We start from the raw sequence: 18,050 nt of genomic DNA on the forward strand, positions 1-18,050 counted from the left end.
GCAAGAAGGCGGGGAGCCCCTCACGAGAGTGTGAACTCTCACATCCACAGGGTGCTGACCGCCGTGGCGCGATCCTGTGAATGCAACTGAAGACGAAGCTGGGAGAGGTGGTGCACACCTGTCACCCCAGCACTGGAGGCTGAGGCCGGAGGATCGCTGAGTTTGAGGCCAGCCGGGGCTACATAGTAAGACCCTGTCTAAAAAAAAAAATGGTTAAAATGGCAATCGTATATAGTGTAGATTTTTACACTATAGAAGATACAGAGAGAAAGAGTGTTGGCCACAGAGTGGCAGCAGGCCTGTTGGGTGACACTCCACACCAGGTAGGCAGGATGCTCTCCCTCCACTCCTGGTTTCCCCTGAAGGCAGAGGAAAGGACGAGAGAACCAGAGGAGCTAGGGCAGGAGGGCACGGGGTCCCTGCAGTGGGGGACCTGCCAGGCTGCCACGCCTAGAGGGGAGCTGGGCCAGGACCTGAGTTTGCCCTGTTTTGTGCAAAAGTGGGGCCCTGGGTGCCAGAGTGACAGGAAGGCCCATCTGGGAGTGCCGTAAGTGCATGCACTGCTCAGGCCATTTCTGAAGACTTATAAAACAAAACGAAACTGCCAGACTATCTCTCTGTCTCCCTTCTTAGCAACTACATTTTAAACTAAACTTCAAGCCCCGAATGGTGTGACTTATTTTTTAAAAAAAAAGCGGAAGGATTGTTTTTTAAAAAGTCCAAGGGGGAGAGGTGCTGAGAAATTGGCGCAGCTCTGGTCCTCACGCCTCCTGTGGGGATCCCTCCACCGCTCTCCCCGTCACAGCCCACAACCCAGGTCTATCACCTCGCGGCTGGCAGCAGCCTGCAGCTGCTTCCCTCAGCACAGTGGATGGGGCGCCTTCCAGATCTGGTGCCCCGACACTGCGGTCCCGCCAGTCCTGCCTGCGAGGACGGAGGCCACCAAGCGCTGCCGGCTGCGCACCTGCCACTTTGTGTTTTGGCTTTTTGTTTGGTTGGTGTTTAGCCTTTCTGAGAACTGGTCTTGCTGCGTAGCCCAGGCTGGCCCTGAGCTGCTGACCGTCCTCCTGTCTCGGCCTCCCAAGTGCTGGGATCACAGCTGCGGGCCATCTTCCCATCTTCACATTCCTCTTAACTGCCCTCCGCCGCGGCCCCAGACCTTCCACAAATCTGTCTACATGGGATGTAAAGGCCTTCTGCACAATAGGCCTTCAATTCATCCAGAACACACACATCCAGAGAGCCCTGGAGACCCAAACGATGTCACCGAAATCCAACCCTTTCAGGAAATACCTCTCCAGTGCTGGCGCGGGCACAGGCTGGGCCTGGCTGGGCTGGCGGACCTGCCTCTGCGGCCAGCCCCAGGGAGGAAGTGCTGCTTTCCACTCTCCCGCCAGCCCCAGGTTGGTCCCTGCACCACACGAGGTGATCGGCCCTGGCAGCTGTGACAGCGTGGGCGGCAAATCCCATCCTGGAATCCTCAGGGCCAGGCCAGGGAGACCTGAGCTCTGGAGAGGGGAGCGCTGCAAGGCAAAGCTAGGCGGTGTGCTCCGAGACATGGTGAGCGCTTTGTTTGTAAAACATCGTTACAGTGAAACACAGTGCCAGGAATCCCCTCACGAGGCCCCTCTGCAAGGCGCTTCTCACCCTCCTCTCGTTGTCTGTGCCCCTCCTGCCGCCGCTCTGGGTCCTCTTTCCTGAGTGTCTTTAGCTGCGCTGTCCCGGCTACCTCCACGTCCTGAGTGGATTCTAACTGTGTCCCTCTTGTGGTCATCTTGACTCTGGGGAGGAGCCGGGAGTCACACAGGGCCTGAATCACTGACTCAGGTGGACGAGGACACAGCGCTGTGTTTTTAGGAGCTGCCTTTCCTCTGGGCGGAGCTCATCATACCGATGATCATAGCTCCTAGAGACCCTCAGGAAAGAGGCCACCAGAGCTGCTGCAGGAAGTGGCCAGGACGATGGGTTCGGTGTATTCACAGTGGCGGAAGACTGAGGTGCATTCATGGCAATTTGTCCTTTCCTGTAATAATGTTTTAAAATTTAAACATTTACCACGTATTTTGATCACAGTATGTGTAATTGCAGCTTAATTTTTTTAACTTCCCCAAGAGTATTTCAGTTGTGTGTATGTATAATTATTCACAAATACGTACTGTAAAGCCACTGAAAGTTGTAATGCTTCTTCATATGTATTTGATCCTGCATCCACTCCGTCATTTGTTCCTCAAACCTGTTCTGTCCACCTCTTCTGTGGCCTTCACTGCTCTTGAGAGCGAGACAGACAGAGCCGCGACCTCACTGGGACCCAGGAGCTAACAGCAAGAGTCGGCCCGGTGTGGTGCGTCGTGCAGAGGAAAAGAAGCGGTGTCCCGGGAGAAGGATGCCCAGATGGCCCCTCCAGGGGACCCTGAGCCACAGGGCCCCCAACACTGCCCGGCCCACCTGGAGGAGAGACCCCGAGGCCGGTGAGCTCTGCGCAGCAGAAGTGAGGCACAGTGACAGGGTCAGATCTGCCCCAGGGCCTCACAGTGCCGCAGGGAAGGGGACTGAAGACAGAGGTCACAGTCGGCATCTGCACCTGGCGAGGGGGCACGGAACAGGGAGTGTCCAAGTGAGGAAACAGCGCACAGGCGCCCGACGGGTGACAGGGACCAGGCCCACCTGCCCGCACCACAGACCCTGCCACCTCTGCCCTGTTCCGCCTGTCATCTGTGTCCCAGCCTGACTGTCCTGTCCAGCTGCCCGGCCCTGTCTCCCTGTGTCTGCATAAGCACAGCTCGCTGTGCATCCGTCTGTGTCATGTCCTAGTCTCCATCTACGGTCCCTGCCGCGGGCCCATCCCTGTGTCTGTGTCTGTCCCTGCGTCCGCCTCTTTGTCTCTGTGTTTCTCTCTATATACTATATCTGGATCTACGTGTCCGTCTTTTTGTGCATACATCTCTATATCCCTATAATATACATATTAACGTATAATTAATATATATGTAGTCTATGTCTGACACTTACAGCTATCTATACCTATCTCATCTACAGATGATCGACGTCAAGTCAGACATTGTCTATTTCCGCATCTATCTGCACCCACTCGTCTGTCTATATCCATCTTTCTTTCTCTAAGTCTGTATCTGGATCTATCTTTGTATCATCTCTATTGTAATGTACCTGTATTTATATATGTCTCTTTACGTCCTGTCTGTGTATCTCTTCTCGAGTCTCTCTCTCACACTTACTCTATGTGTGCCTGCGTCCGTCTTCTCTTCTCCGTGGCCTGCAGCAGCCTATGTCTACAGCCAGCCCTCTTGGCATCTTCCCCACCTGTGCCAGCTGTCATCACTACCCGCGCCTCTAGATGGATCACCTCTCACATACGTGTGCTCCCCTGTGAAAGCCTCTGTGCTGGAGTCGTTTCCCCCAGCCCTGGGACCACACCCGCCTGATAGGTCGGTAGTCGTAAGTCGCAGTGGAATCGTGATCCTTGAAAAGAAGAGTGGAGGCGCAGAGGCCCACAGAGGAAGGCAATCTGTGCTCCGTGGGGACTCTGGGAGCTTTGGTGCGAAGAGGTCCAGGGGCCCAGACCGAAGCGCAGGGGCTGTCAGACTCTACCGGGGAACAGTGCTCCCGAGCACAGGGCCCAGAGCAAGGGGCGGAAGGAAAAGAGGACAGTGGACCAAGACCCATGACACAGTGAACTCTCGCAGGGACAGTATCGGGGCTGTAGTGGCCACTCCAAGATTGTGGTGTATTTCTGTTTAATTTTCTAAATGGTGAATCAGAAACTAGGGAATCCTCAAAAAGACAGAATTTTCCTTCAGAACAATAAAAATGCTATTGGCTTTATACAGAAAATGAAAACATAAAATGCTACTGTTTTATCTTTTAAAGTCAACTTCAATCACCGTTATTAATTGAAAAATTATGAAATTTGCTGTTTCTCCCAGAAAAAGTTAGACAAACTCATCGAATCAGGGTTTGCTTGTCGATATTGACTTAACAGTGGCTGTAATGGAGGAAATGACAAACATCACAAAGTCAGACACAGGCTGTCTCTTCTTACAGCACCCAGGAACTTCCAGGCCGCCCAGATCCAGGTTCTTCAAGGGCCTCGGGAAGCGTCTGTTGTGAACACAGTGATCGGATTAGAAATGTTACAGCAATCTTCCAGATGAGAGAAAGGAGGCTGAGACGTTTTGAAGAAAGCAGGAAAATTTAGAAACCATCTGGAAATCTTAAATAGACCACAATAATTATTCAGCTGTTTAGAAACAAGTTCTCAAAGAGAAAACTCGAAGATGGTCTCTCATTTTCTGCTAAATAATTGCTTGTTTGCAAAACTTGCAGTTTGGGGTTTTATAGTATCACTAACCGCCTATGCCCTCCGCCCTGTGCAGTCCGGTTCTGAATGTGAAGCCACGGGGTAAGGACTTGGGGGCCCTCAGGGCCCTGGTCCCATGCATGTTATTTCCCCAAAAACCGCTGCCAAGAGCCTGTTTGAAAGACCGGCTCGCCCTCTGAAGCTATCAGAATCCTCCCCTCACTTCCAAAACACTCCTCCCACCATCCTGACCCCTTCTCCAGGAGCCCTGGAGCCCTCTTTCCTGAGTGTCTTCAGTTGCACTGTCCTGGTACCTTGATGCCCTGAGTAGATTCCAAACGTTTCCTGTGGTGGTCATTTTGTCTCTGGGGAAGAGCCAGAAGTCACATGGCGAATAAGCAGACCCACAGTAATGTGCTTAATGAGCTACCTTTCTATTGGATGGCCCTCTGCAGCAACATTCACCATACTGTCTATCTGAGTTGCCGTGAGCTCCAGGACCCCAGGGGTGGTGCTCCGCAGGACGCAGGACGGAAAAACTGTCCCCTCCTGGTGTGATCACAGGCGAGGAGGGAAGGGACCTGGGACACAAGTCTATTACTGAGGTAGGAACCAACTTGAGGAATTCTTCTTCTGCCCACCAAAGTCTGAAACAGAAACGTCCAAGAGCCCTTTGGAAACATCTTTGGAGCAACTCTGGGGGCAGCGAGCAGGAGCGGAGAGGCTGGGGGAAACTGCACCTGGCCTGGGGCCACGGGTGCCTGTAGTTCTTGGATCTGCTCCTAGAGCCAGTGACAGGCACGGCCCTTCACACCCGCACCATGGACCCAGAACTCTGAGAATTGAGTGACGGTGCTGTTTTCTTCACGGCGTTGTGAACACCTGTCATTACTCAATCTCCCAACATCTTACAGCTACAGAAAGCCCAGAATCATAAGACACAGGCAGGAATTGCCTGGCAGAAATTATTTTTTATTTGAGGGACAACATGATCATCCTTTTGGTCACTGGGCTTCCCAGGATCAAGGGCATCGGGAGAATGGGAAGAGTAAGTGAAAGGACAGGAGTCTGAGTCTGCTCTGCTGACATTCCTGTGTACTCTCGTTTTCTTTCTTTTTCATTAAATTTTTTCTAATTTAGCAAATTAAAACTGCATATATTTGTGGGTACAGCACAACTTGTTCATGTTTTGACCCGCGTGTATGTTGTAGTAGGAGCCTGGTTTTCTTTATCAAATGTGCATTTCCGGCCACTCCTCTCCTTGCACTTCCTGCGCCGCTGTGTGGTTTAAGCGCTCACCATTTGCCAGGGATGACTGGGTAAAGGGCTCTGAGATGCCGCGGTGGTCTGAATGTTTGTGCCCCTCAAAATCTCCTGTGTTGACCCCCGGGCCCCACTCTGATGGTGTCAGGAGGTGGGCACTCGGAGAGGAACAGGTGGTGAACCGGAAGTCAGCGCTCGCCCGACACGAAATCTTCTGAGTCCTTGCCCATGGGCTTCCGGCCTCCAAAACTGTGAGAAATGGGTGCTGTTTCTTGGCCACCACTCTCAGGCGCACTTCAGGGTTGCATTTTAGGATGGCAGCCCACACCGATGCAGTCGATCTGGTCCAGTCACAACGCTAGTGGGGCTCTCTGTGCCCCTCAGTCTGCCTGCCTTGGCTGCTTGCACCCCAGCAGGAGCATCACGAACCAGGCACCTCACCCTCAGCCCGAGACATGAAAGCTCAGAGGCCCTGTCGGCCCGCTGGATTCCTTCAAGGCTCCCTGGAGGGTGCGGCAGGACTGCTAGGATATGTGGTCTCCATGATGGAGGATAACGCGGTGTCTGTCCCTGGAGACACCTCGGATGTGTCACCTCCTGGATCCTGCTCCCATGGTCAGATCAGCAAGTGCGGGCAGGGGACTGCGAGAGGCCACGTGCAGACTGAAATGCAGTGTAAATCCGCGGTGGGCTCCTTGGGAAAGCCTGGCCACGGAGAAGGCAACGTCCAGAGGCGGGTTCCAGGACAGCCAGACCGCTTCCCCCGGCAGCGTGCACAGGGCAGAGGGGAGAGGTCGCACACCATCCCCCTGCCTTAACGTCCGGCCCGCAGACTCAAGGGCCACCAGGTGTTCAAGGCCTGAGCCAGGAGTTACCTGCTTAGGCACCATTTTTGCGAATGAGTGCTTTGACAGGAAGGGCCACGCTGCCTTGACATGGAAGCTGGCGTTTTTAGACTTATCCACGGTAGGTGAGGGAGCAGCAGGAACCGGAACATTAACCATCGCCCTCCCGGCAGGGACAGCATCTCGGCTGGCGAGCAGAAAATTAATCACCCGCCGGAGCCCTTCCCTGGCAGAGCTGGCTGTTCTGGGCTCACCGAACTCCCACTTCAGCGGCTGACTGAGAAGCAGAGTCTGTCCCGTGGGCTGTCTTACTGCTTGATGCTCCGGTAAATAAGTCTCCCATTTAAAGAAAGCCAGCCAAAGCCACCCTCCTTTTCCTTTGACTAGAGGAATAATAGGAGAGGCGGTCAGTAAGAAGCTGTCTTGTTTGTGCTTTCTTTATTTCCATTTCTCAACTCAATCCTGATTCGAAGAGGGGTTACCCCCCAATCTGAGAGAGCCCCTGACACCACCCCACTTGTGCTCCTCCTCTTGTGAAGTTTCTCGTAGCTGTGCGCCTAAATTATGTGCATATCATTCAGGATCTGACCGCTTTGCTGTGGAATTATCTAAATGGCCCTTTCAGCAGGCACAGGCTATGACCTTAACCTGTGATTCAGGCTCCTCCTCCTTTTACCTCTGAAAGCACCCAAAAACGGGCAATAAGAGAGTGACCACCGACTCAGGGAGATGTGAAGTACTGAAACATGTGACCGGCAAATAATTAGAACTGCTCAGCATACGGTCTTTTTATTTGTTTTTATTTATTTTTTTGTACCAGGGATTGAACTCAGGACCTTGCCCTACTACTGAGCTGAATCTGCCGCCCATCTATTTACTTCTTAATACATGGTAGCAAAGAACCACAAACTTGGTGGCTTAAAATAGAAGTTGTTATCTGCTTCCCCCAGCTCCAGGGGGCAGAAGGGCGAAATCCAGGTGTGAGAGAGGCCCTGCTCTCTTTGAAAGCCGCAGGGCGGGTCCTGCCGTGGTCTCTGTCCTGCCCCAGGTGGCCCCCACCCTTGCTTATGGTGAGTGTGTCCAGTCCCCACCTGAGTCTGCACCTGGCTTCCTGGCTTCTCTTCCTCTCCTAGCAGATGCCTATCACTGGATTTAGGATCCACCCTAATTTAAAAGGATCTCACCTTCAGAAGCCTGTCTTAATCACATCTGTAAAACTTCTTGTTCCAAATAAGGCCTTGCTCTGGGGTTCTGACAGTGAACAACTTTTGGGAGCCACGGTTTACCCCACTACACTGCAGGAAGGAAGATATAAAGAGATGGGGAAAAGAACCTATAAAGGAAAATAACTGTCCACTAAAACTCAGTTGACAATTAAAGTGGCATTTCAAACTTATGGGGAAAAGAGAAATTACTGATATTTTGATCATTGGGGAAAAAATAAACCTGGGTGTCTACTTCGTGTGTTACCTCCAAACTACAGGGTAGACTGGTCAAAGATTTCCAAGACAAGTAACAAGCCATAAAAATTCTAAAAGAAAGGCAGGGTGAATCAGTAACAAAGGCAGAACCCAAAGACCAAAAGTCGTGAAGGAAAGACGGACCCCGAAAAGGCACAGCTCTGTGATGGAAAATGTCACAAAACTTCGGGAAGCTGCAGACATTAAAGGAGGCGAATTTCCTGTTTACAGAACTCGCGCGGATGAGTAAGCAAAACCTAACAGTCTGATTTGAAAAGAATCAAATGATACGAAGAAGCATTTTCAAGAAGAAATAAACACAACTGGCCAACAGACACACACACACGCACGCACACACACACGCACATGAAATAAGGAAGCGTCGTTCATTAATTCTTCCATAAAGAAGAAAATAAATGATGCTCAGTTCTGGCTGCAAGGTGAAGATAGGTACGAACTTTCAGGGAGGAAATTTTATAGTAACTTAAAATTCTTTTCAAATCCCACAGACAACTCAGAACTCATTCCAGTAAGATTGCCCTAAAAGTTGGTCAAACTATTTACAAGATTATGCACTGAGAAATGGCTTACAGAAACAAGCACTGTAAACGGCCGTGCTCTTCACTGAGAAACCGATTCATCGGTTCTTTCACCTCCACAGAACGAATTGTGCAGCGGCTTGGCTGTGTCCCCCAAAGGGCGTGCATTGGAAGCTTCACCCCCAGGGCCCCAGACTCGAGCAGGGGTCGTGGTGGGCGCTGCCCAGGTGCTGACGGTGCTGCCATGATGGGGTGGGTGTCGTTGTCTCGGGAGCGGCTTTGTCATCACCGAGGTGGGCTAGGTCCGGGAAGACCTCGGCCCCTTTCTGCCCTCTCGGCCTCACCCTCTCCGCCCTTCCTCCTTCCACCAGGTGAGGACGCCGCCCAGCGTACGTAGCCGTCCGCCCTTGGCACCCTGTTCCTGGACTTCACGGCTTCCAGAACCAAACGCTTCCTGTTCGTTACGAAGTCCCAATCTGTGCCATTCAGTATGGCAGCACAAAATGGAATAAAACAGAACGTAAAGAAGATGTTTAAAGAGAAAGTAATGTGTGTTCGCTGAAATGGAAAAGAAAATCTGTAAGATATTTCATGAAGTGATGATCTAGGCACAGGACAGTGTGTGAATTCTGATCCTTCTTGTGTAAGTCGAATATGTACACAATAGACAGCTGCCGGTACATCTGAAAAGAATCTCAAGAATCTTTGAACGTGGGTCAGGTCAGCTGCAGCCCGGCTTGGCGCTGCTCTCTGCGGTGACGCCTTCCCCCTGCACCTCCCAGATGCCCTGGCTTCCGCCTGGCTCTCAGCCCAAGTAAACTCACCTGGCAGGAGCTTCGCTGCCACCACCCCCAACCAGCATCCACCTGCTGTTCAGCCCCACTAGTACTCCGGGAAAGATTCCACAGTCCAGTCTTTGGAGAAGCACTCACACCTCTCAGGGAGTGCTGTGGTGACCATGAATCAGGATAGCTCAGGCTCACAGGATTAGGACTGCCTGGGAGATGGCGTAGCACACTCCTGGGTGTGCCTGCATGAGTCACCCAGGTGGGGCCCTGAGGACGAATCTGGTCCCTCACGCCTTCCTCTCTGGCGCTGCTCCTAGCTCGGCTCCCTGACTCCCGTGGATGTACGCAGCTCCACCCTCTTCTGCCCCGATGCGGCTGCCTGCAGCAGCGACCATGGACTGAATCCCCCAAACTGTGAGCTGAATTAAATTCGTCCCCCTTTAACTTGGGGGGAGGGGTTAGGTTTTGTGCCCAGCAACAGGAAAGCGGACTGATCCAGCTGGGTTAAGGGAGGCGGCAAGAAGACGACTGGCTCCGGGAGCGGCAACCTTCTGCTGCGCGACTATGCGGGCTCCTTCCTGTGCGCGCAAGCGGAAGGTTTTGTGCACTAAGCATCCAAGCTGCCATCTCGCAGGCGTTGGCGCGTATCTCTGGGCTACACTCCTGCCCTCTGGTCTGCGACAAATTCACATTCTGTGTGAGGCTGGATGTGCATTAAGGGTCTCAGAGCTATCATTCCTCCATCCACTTTGGGAGCGAGCATGGGTTTCCTTCCCCAGAGGAGCGGCTGCTTGCAAACTTAAAATGCAGAAATGCCCACAGAGGCAGAGAAAGCCGGGAAGCAGAGAGGAGAACAGCTGTATGAGGAATCGACCCAGGTGCAATGTGGGGAGGGCTGAGGGGGGCCTGGCTGCCCGGACAGTCGCCTCCTGGGACGTCCGTGAGAGCCAAGACCCTGGGAGATGGCCCAGGGTCCAACGTGGGGAAGGCCTGTGCACAATGCGAAGAGGACACTGTCCAGGAGGAGCAGTGGTAGGGGAGGGGCTGGAGGTGGCGGCAGAGGACCCCGGGCCGACTTAGCAGGGTCTCTGTGAGCCGAGCCCTGGCCAGTGTCCAGACAAGGAGGAAGCCGGAGGCTGCCAGACAGCTGTCCGTCACCGTCTCCATGGCCACCCCTGCCGCCAGAGTCCCCCTCACCCAGAAGGTGGGAACTCGGGCCCTTCCCTCACCCCGCTCTCCAGCCAAAGGTTTAGCAGTGCCCGGACACCTTACCAGCTCTGTGAGCGGGGGTCATGTGACCACATGTGACCCATGCATGGCACTCACGTCATCTTCGTGTGCAGACACAGGAAGGTGTGGAAAAGCTCTGCAAGGTGCCACAGTGTCTGATGACTTGTCTTTCTCTTTGGGGAAGTTCAGTTGTTCCCATGTGTAGCTTCCAAGACTTCTTCCTTGTGATAAGCTTTTTAAAAGCTCAAATATGTGCCTTTTTAGGTAGGAACACGTTTGTCCTCAGTCAGACCAGCCCCTGGCCAACTAGCTAAGTATTTTCCTTTCGTTCAGATTCTGAGCTCCTTGTGACCAATGTTCTGCTATGGATACAAACCCATCTCCCAGGATCTCTCTGGAACAATCAGAAAATCTAGTCTTGGGTGCTTTGGGAAACAAGTAAGGCTGATGCCCAGGTGAGGACTTGTCAACATGCCTAGCTGAGGCCAGGGAACAGGTGGCTAACGAGTCCCCTCCAAGGGTCCAGCTTTTCTGCTGCAAGCCAGCAAAGGACAAGGACTGAAGCCAGCCTCGTTCATGTCTTCTCTGAGGATGCCTGGGGCCATCATGGTCCTCACTGCCTCCTGTGTCTTTCTGCTGAGACACCACATTGCTCTGGTTCACAGAAGGAAGGGCAGCGACCCTGGCACTAGAGGGCTTTAAGGAGCGGGAGGGAATGCTGCTCTCGAACAGGAACCTGATCTCCCAGAGAACTCCCAGCCTCAGCAACCTGGAGAGCAGAAGTCAGCAGCGAGAGTCGGTCTGGGCTCCTCAGCAGCAGGAGAGGAGGGATCCCGGGAGGCTGTGGCCAGGAAGAAAGGGGTACATGGCCATTAAGCCAGCCCATGACTGCCAAAAACTGACCCTCATTTATAGGTCAGGCTCACTGCCTTCTATAAAAACACTGTTTTTTCAATAAAGCCTTGTAGGACAAGTTTGAAAAACCATCAGGAATGCCTTATCTCTGTGTGAAAGGCTGTGGTGACTATGCAGCTAAACAAAAACTACACCTCACAGATGAATCCTGCATAAAGCCCTCCAGGTATCCCCTACACCTCAGACTGCACCCTAGCAGAACACCGCTCAAGTCCTCTGAGAAAAGCCTGCAAGTATGGAGGAGGCACACACACCACCAGGCCCAAGCACTATCTGAGAACAGGAAAACGGGCAGCAGCCGAATGTGTATTCAACAAAACGTTTCCGGGAACGATGGCTGGACATTTCTCTTTTTTCCCAAAGAAAGGACATTTTTAAATATTTTTATGAGTATTGAAATGGCTTCTTGGTGTCGAGCTCAGGCTTCCTGGCTGGATGAGCGAGTGTGTCCTTCCCACAGCACGGAGTGTTTCATTCCAGCAGGTTCCAGGGGTGAGCATCGGGTCAAGGAGGTAACAGAGACAGCCAGTTCCTCGACTCTGCAACTCAGGCAGCCAGCTGCAGCGAGGCCTTCAGAAGCCTGTGCAGGTGCTGTCTTTCACTCTCTCCCTCCCTCTCTCTCCTTCCCATGAGCACATAGACACAAACCGTGATTGCACTTTTCAGCACTTTCAACCATGGTTAAAAAATATGATGTGGAAAATTCCAGAAATAAGCAATGTGTACTGGTTTGGGTCACAAGATGAAATCTGTTACCAACCCCACCCCACTTAGCTCAAGACATGAGTCACCTCTGGCTGGTACAACATACTGTGCGTTTCCGGTCCGTTAGTCACTTGGTAACCATCTCGGTTATAGGAGAGACAAAGACACAGGAAGAGCACATTCGCACAACTCTCCTTACAGCCTGTTGCTACAGTTGTTGTGTTCGGAGCTAAACTGTTCCTAGTTTATAGATTAAACTTTATCAAGCACGTATGCATAGGAAAGACACGGGGTATGTGGGGTTCAGTGCTGCTCATAGTTTCCAGTGTATGATGGAGGACTTCAACTCATCCCACTGTGGTTATAAATACGGCAATCTGTGCAGAAAGTAGCATCAATAAAATAAAATGACAGAATTAGTGCCTCACCGATGAGCTCTAGAGAGAGGCACCTCAAGCCACGCAACAGAGGTCCCCCCTCTTCCCTGTAAAGCGCCTCTGTTCCCTCAGGACCATCGGCCCTGCACCGATGGGCCAGGTCCTCCACTTGCATTTGACTTTTTCTTCCTGACACTCATCAGACTCCTAGGAAACTCCTCCTTCCCAGCTTGCTGCGAAAGAGCAACGTTTCAGTGCATGGTTTGGGTTACATAACGAGGAGGCCTCTGGTTCAGAAGGTGAAGGCTGGGTGTGGCCAGGACTTCCTTGGCTACAGAAAGCAAGACTGGAGGGTTGAAAAACACCACGGTAAAGCAAAGCAGTTTGCTGTCCCTTGTTGTGGCAGTGGAATTAATCTGTACAAAGACATAAGTCTAGCCACGGGCCCGTGATCACTCTCATAAGGCAAAGGCTGACAAGACATCGTCTGGGGGTTTGAGAAGGGGCTACTGCGGCAGAAGCAGACTGAAGGACTCCCCTAAAATGACTTCTCCTTCCTCCCAAATGCAAGGCTCCTGATGAAGAAAAGTGCACGCCCGGCTCAGGTATGACAGGCAGATGCTTGACAGAACCACTGGCGTCAGAGAAATCTCACAGCCTCCTCTGAAGAATAGGAAGAAACTGGATACAGGAAAATGGGAACCAGGAAAATGCTCGGCAGAGGAACCTCACAGAAGAAAAAGCCACTGCAGTGAGGACGAGGGGCCGAAGACTCATTCTGTCTGCAGCAGATTAAAGAGAAGAAGAAAATGGAAAAGAACGAGGACAGGGAGTCACAGGTCCTGAGCAATTGTGAAATCCAGTGAGGGTTTTTATGGCTGGAATAACCTTCTGTGGCTCCACTCTGGACTTCATACCGTGCCCTCTACACTTCTGATCCCATCCTCTACAAGTACAGTTCTGTCCCCTAAGTTACCTTTGTTTCATAAAAAGCAGCATGCACTTGAGCTAGAGGTTTTTGTCAGTGTGCTCCTTTCCCATAGACTTTTGCAGGACCAACAGCTCTATTTCACTTCATACTGTCTCCTCTGCCTGTAAACTGGCAGTGTTTCTGCTACAGAAAGTTCTCAAGGAATCTGTGGGTCTCTTGTTGACACCACTTCTTCCACTAAACCAGAGCTCCTCACAGGTCTTGCCTAGATACAAATCTCTATTTTTGGCATTTACTGAATTTTTAATGGTGCAATCAAGGCTTGAAAGTTTTCGAAGTGCTTTCTGGTATCCACCCAGGGAATGAGAGAGAGAGAGAGAGAGAGACAGAGAGACAGAAAGGACCACATGAGCTGCCTAGCCTTGGGGATCACATCATACCACCATGTTCCCAGCTGTGAGACCTGGAGCTCAGTGTTCACTCTACTGGGTTTTGGTCTTGCTCGCTTGCTTTCCTCCTTGCTCATTGCCTGTTCTTCCCTTTTGGAAGGTTGCTTATGGAGGTTCCACCATGGAACGTTGGAAGTATGTAATTTATATTTTATTTTTACATTGGGTTACAGCTGTTTGCCTTGAGTCTCAGAGGAGACTTTTGACTCATACTGGTTGGCCATGAAGAATGGCTAGGACCTTGAGGACTCTTGGACAGGATCCGAACACATTTTGCATTGTGGGATACACGTGAATGAGTCTTTGAGGGCCAGAGACAGAATGCTATGGCTGGGCTCTCAGGAGACCCCCAAATGCCCACATGATAAAGGCTTGCTTGCTGAGTAAAAGGAAGTTAGGTCACTGGGCCATGCCCTTCTAGGGAATATTGGGAACCTTCCTCCCCTGCTCTCTCTTTCCTCTTCTAGCAACCATAGAGTGAAAAGGTTCCCTCTGCTATGTGCTTCCACTATGAAGATCTCACCACAGGACTGAGACAATGTGTCAGTTATTTTTCCCATTGCTGAGACAAAAGGCTGGACAGCAAAGTTAAAGGAGGGAAGGTTTATTTGGCTCAGTTTGTAGAGGTTTCTGTCCATAGTCGGCTGGCTCCAAGGAAGAGTGGCTTGGAACAGGGCAGGGGCGTAACAGAGGAGAAGCAGTTCATGGGGGGCAGAAGGAGCAAAGCAAGTGAGAGCAGAGCTGGTCCAAGAGAGAAGCCACGGGAGCTACAACTACTGGCAGCATTGTAGGGGTGGAGCCATCCAAGCCCTTTGGAGTTCACAACTTGCCACAGATTGCCAGGGATGCTGGACCTGGAACTATGGGATTTAATGTTTGCCCTGCTGGATTTCGGATTTGCCTTCCTCCCATTCTTTTCTGTCTCCCTCTTTGTACCTTTTAGAATGGAAATGTCTATCTTGTGCCACTGAATGTTGGAAGTGTTTACCTTTCTTTTCATTTGAACAGGGGCTTATAGCTAAGAGTGTGCCTTAAATCTCAGAGGAGACTTTGGACTTGGACTTTTCAGCAATGCTGAAACTGCTAGGACATTGGCAACTCTTAGAGATCGACTAAATGCCTTTTGCATAAAGGATGTGCATGAGCCTTTTGGGTGGCCAGAGGCAGAATGTTGTGGCTCTTGGCTACATGTCCTCCCAAAGCTTCATGCAGTCACAGTTGGAACTTTTTAGAGGTGGCTGGATCTAGAGTGTGTGAGACTGGGATTGATTCATGCTGCAAAGCTAGGATTCAGAGCACAAAGACTAAGTATGTGAGTGCTTCTCGCCCTAAGGGTGAGTAGCCTGGATTAGATATAAGGGACAGAAAGGCTTGTTTTATCTCTTGCTTGCTTTCATCTGTCTGCTTGCAATGGACTGTTTCTCCTCTATGACGCCCCTCTGCCACACCACCCTGCTTTGGAGTCAGTCAATCATGAACAGAAACCTCTACAAAGTGTGAGCAAAATAAACCTTTCCTCCTTTAACTTTGGATGTCAGGTATTTTGTCCCAGCATTGCAGAAAATAACTAACACACACTGATACACCAAAACCATGAGCCAAAATAAATCTTTTAAGACATTAAGTTGATTTATCTCAGATATTTTGTGCCACCAGTGGAAAGCTGGTCAACACAACACCCAAAACAAGAAACAGTTATTACCCCAGATTCTTGGTGTTTTAAAATGGTATTAAAATTAGAATCATTGTCATAGAAATGAAATCATTGTTGCCATAGATTTGACAACAAATAATTACTTATTTAGAAATCCCTCTTCTGGCCCTTGAGAATTAGAAAACTTAGAAAAATGAAAATTGTTTGGCATGCTGCAGGAAAAATGTCTTTGAGACCACATATATTGATACTTCTATTTAAATAATGTGAGACCATTTTGTGACCGTGTGGTCTTTGGACTGCGGCCTCACTGTGGCTCCCTGTGGTGATAGCACGCAGGTGAGCTTGGGCTCACTGTCAGAAAAAATGAAGTGAGGCAGAGTTAAAGTTGGAAATTCAAAGTAAACATTCAAGTTTAAAAACAGTGCTATATTTATAACCATTGCTTAGAGTCTACATTTCCCACATAAGGTCTGCTATTTTTCTCATTTAAGTACAATAAACAAAGCACAGACTTCACAGTTTGGGAGCCTACCTACCTGTGATAACAATATTCAGAGAAAAATGGCAAAAGTTCCTAAGCACAAGGCAGGCTCCGGGTTAAGCTATTCGCATGGAGACAAGAGAGGTGTCCAAATGACAATGTCAGTGAAAAAGAAAGGTTCTAGGAAGGATGCTGGATGCCTGTGCCATAAACGTTGTCCTATTCAGTCGTTCCAGTAGCACTGTGACATGATATCATTTTAGAGAGGAATACACAGGCTTAGTGAAGGAAAGTCACTTTTTAAAGTTCACTTACATAATGAGTTCCATACCTAAAAACAACTGCCTGAAAAGTGCATTCTCTTTTCTCTACTCCCTTCTGTCTTCTACAAAGCACAAGAACATTCTTTGGAAACCCCAGGAGGGTGATATTACAGCATGGCAAAGCCAAGGAGAGGTGCATAGGATGAAGGTCAGAATTAGGTGGGTAGAGTTGGCAAAGACATTCACGCTGGACCAGCAGAGAAAGGACTGTCTGACTGGAGAGAACTTGAGATGTGACAGGGAGAACAAGGTGTGTGTTCAGCTGAACGCAGACACAGGAAGTGGTGGGGAGTGGGCTGAACTCCATCTGGAGACCTTGAAGGTGAGCTGTGGGGCACCACCATCTTTATAGGCAAAAGGCATCCAACCACAATATGTGGCCAAGCAACTAACACCATCCGTTTGTGCCTCAGAGACCCTTCACTGCGCCTCAGTGCATAGGAAGGGGATGAGGAAGGCACCAAGGGGGGCAGGGAGGAGGTTGCCTAGGACCCACGGGGGGTAAGGAGCATCTGAACTACAGGGTTGGGCAGGGAATGGAGAGAGGCCAGCCGCCCAAGGATGTGAGACTGCAGCATGAGCTGGACCGGAAGTGACAGGTGGGGCATATTGGATGCAAGGATGGAGGAGAGTTTGCTGTCTCGGTCCATCCTGCACTGCTCGCATGGAAAGCCAGGTAACTTAGCAGTGGGAGCTTCTTTGGCACACATGGAATCAGAGCTGGAAGGTCCAAGATGGCGGGGATCAGCGTGGGAATCGGCTCCTTGCTACATCCGGGCACCGAGGAGCAGCCCAGGGCAACAGAGCATGCGCACCAGAGAGAACGCAGGAGATGGCGGCTCCAGCCCTTTTATAATAGACAGTGAGCGGGTCCCTGCCCAGCTCCCAGCATGGCTACGAGAAACGAGGGTCCCAACACATGGGTTCTGGGGCCTCACTGACGCCACAGCTCGGGTATCAGAGGTTGGGACTGGAGGTGCAAGAGGAAACAAGGCCCTGTGTCCTGAGCCGCGACCAGACCCCCAACCAGAAGCCTTCCACTGAACATCAGAGTTAAAACAGCAAGAAGACCGCTGGCCAGGGCAGCGGGGAGGGCGCGACGTGGTGACAGAGCCCCTGAGAGGGAGAGGGGAGGTGCAGGCCAGTTCCCAGGCTTCCTTACTCAGCTCAGAGAATCCCGGCTCTGGCTGTGCGGAGGGAGGGGCGCAGGCTGCAGAGTCCCAGCTTTCTGAGGAGGAAAGAGCCTCCTCAGGGACCGGGCGGTGGGGGCAAAGGCGCAGCTCACCTCCAGGACGAGGGTGGACAAATGAGGACGCCCTCATTTGTGGGTGACGAGCACTCCAGCCTTGGGGGCTCAGTGATCTTCACCCAGACGAATCCAGGGGTTCCCGAGGAAATCCAGCATCGTGGATTTTATTTTTTCAATGCATGTCATAATAAAATATACACGCAAAATATAATGGATCCAATTATTAACCCACACATGTAGTTTTCTGAACTATCAAGGAGGGGGTGGGATTAGAAATGTTCGGAGTTTCGGGGACGCACTTTAGGGCTCCAGTCCAGGCTCCTGCCCACGACTCCTGCCCTCCGCGTCTTCCAGACTTCTGGCCTGCGCCGGTGTCAGCCCCCTGACACCCCGCACGCTCCCTGGCACGCAGTAGGTGATGATGGAGTCTGGAGACTGCTTCCGGAGGGGGATGCAGGGTTGATCTCCGCGGGACTCTCGGCCTGCGCATCCCTCCCGCGCCGGCCCCGGGGCTTCTGCAGAG

Source organism: Fukomys damarensis, unplaced genomic scaffold (assembly GCF_012274545.1).
Source record: "Fukomys damarensis isolate Sample0158 unplaced genomic scaffold, DMR_v1.0_HiC HiC_scaffold_24, whole genome shotgun sequence".
Classification (NCBI taxonomy): domain Eukaryota; kingdom Metazoa; phylum Chordata; class Mammalia; order Rodentia; family Bathyergidae; genus Fukomys; species Fukomys damarensis.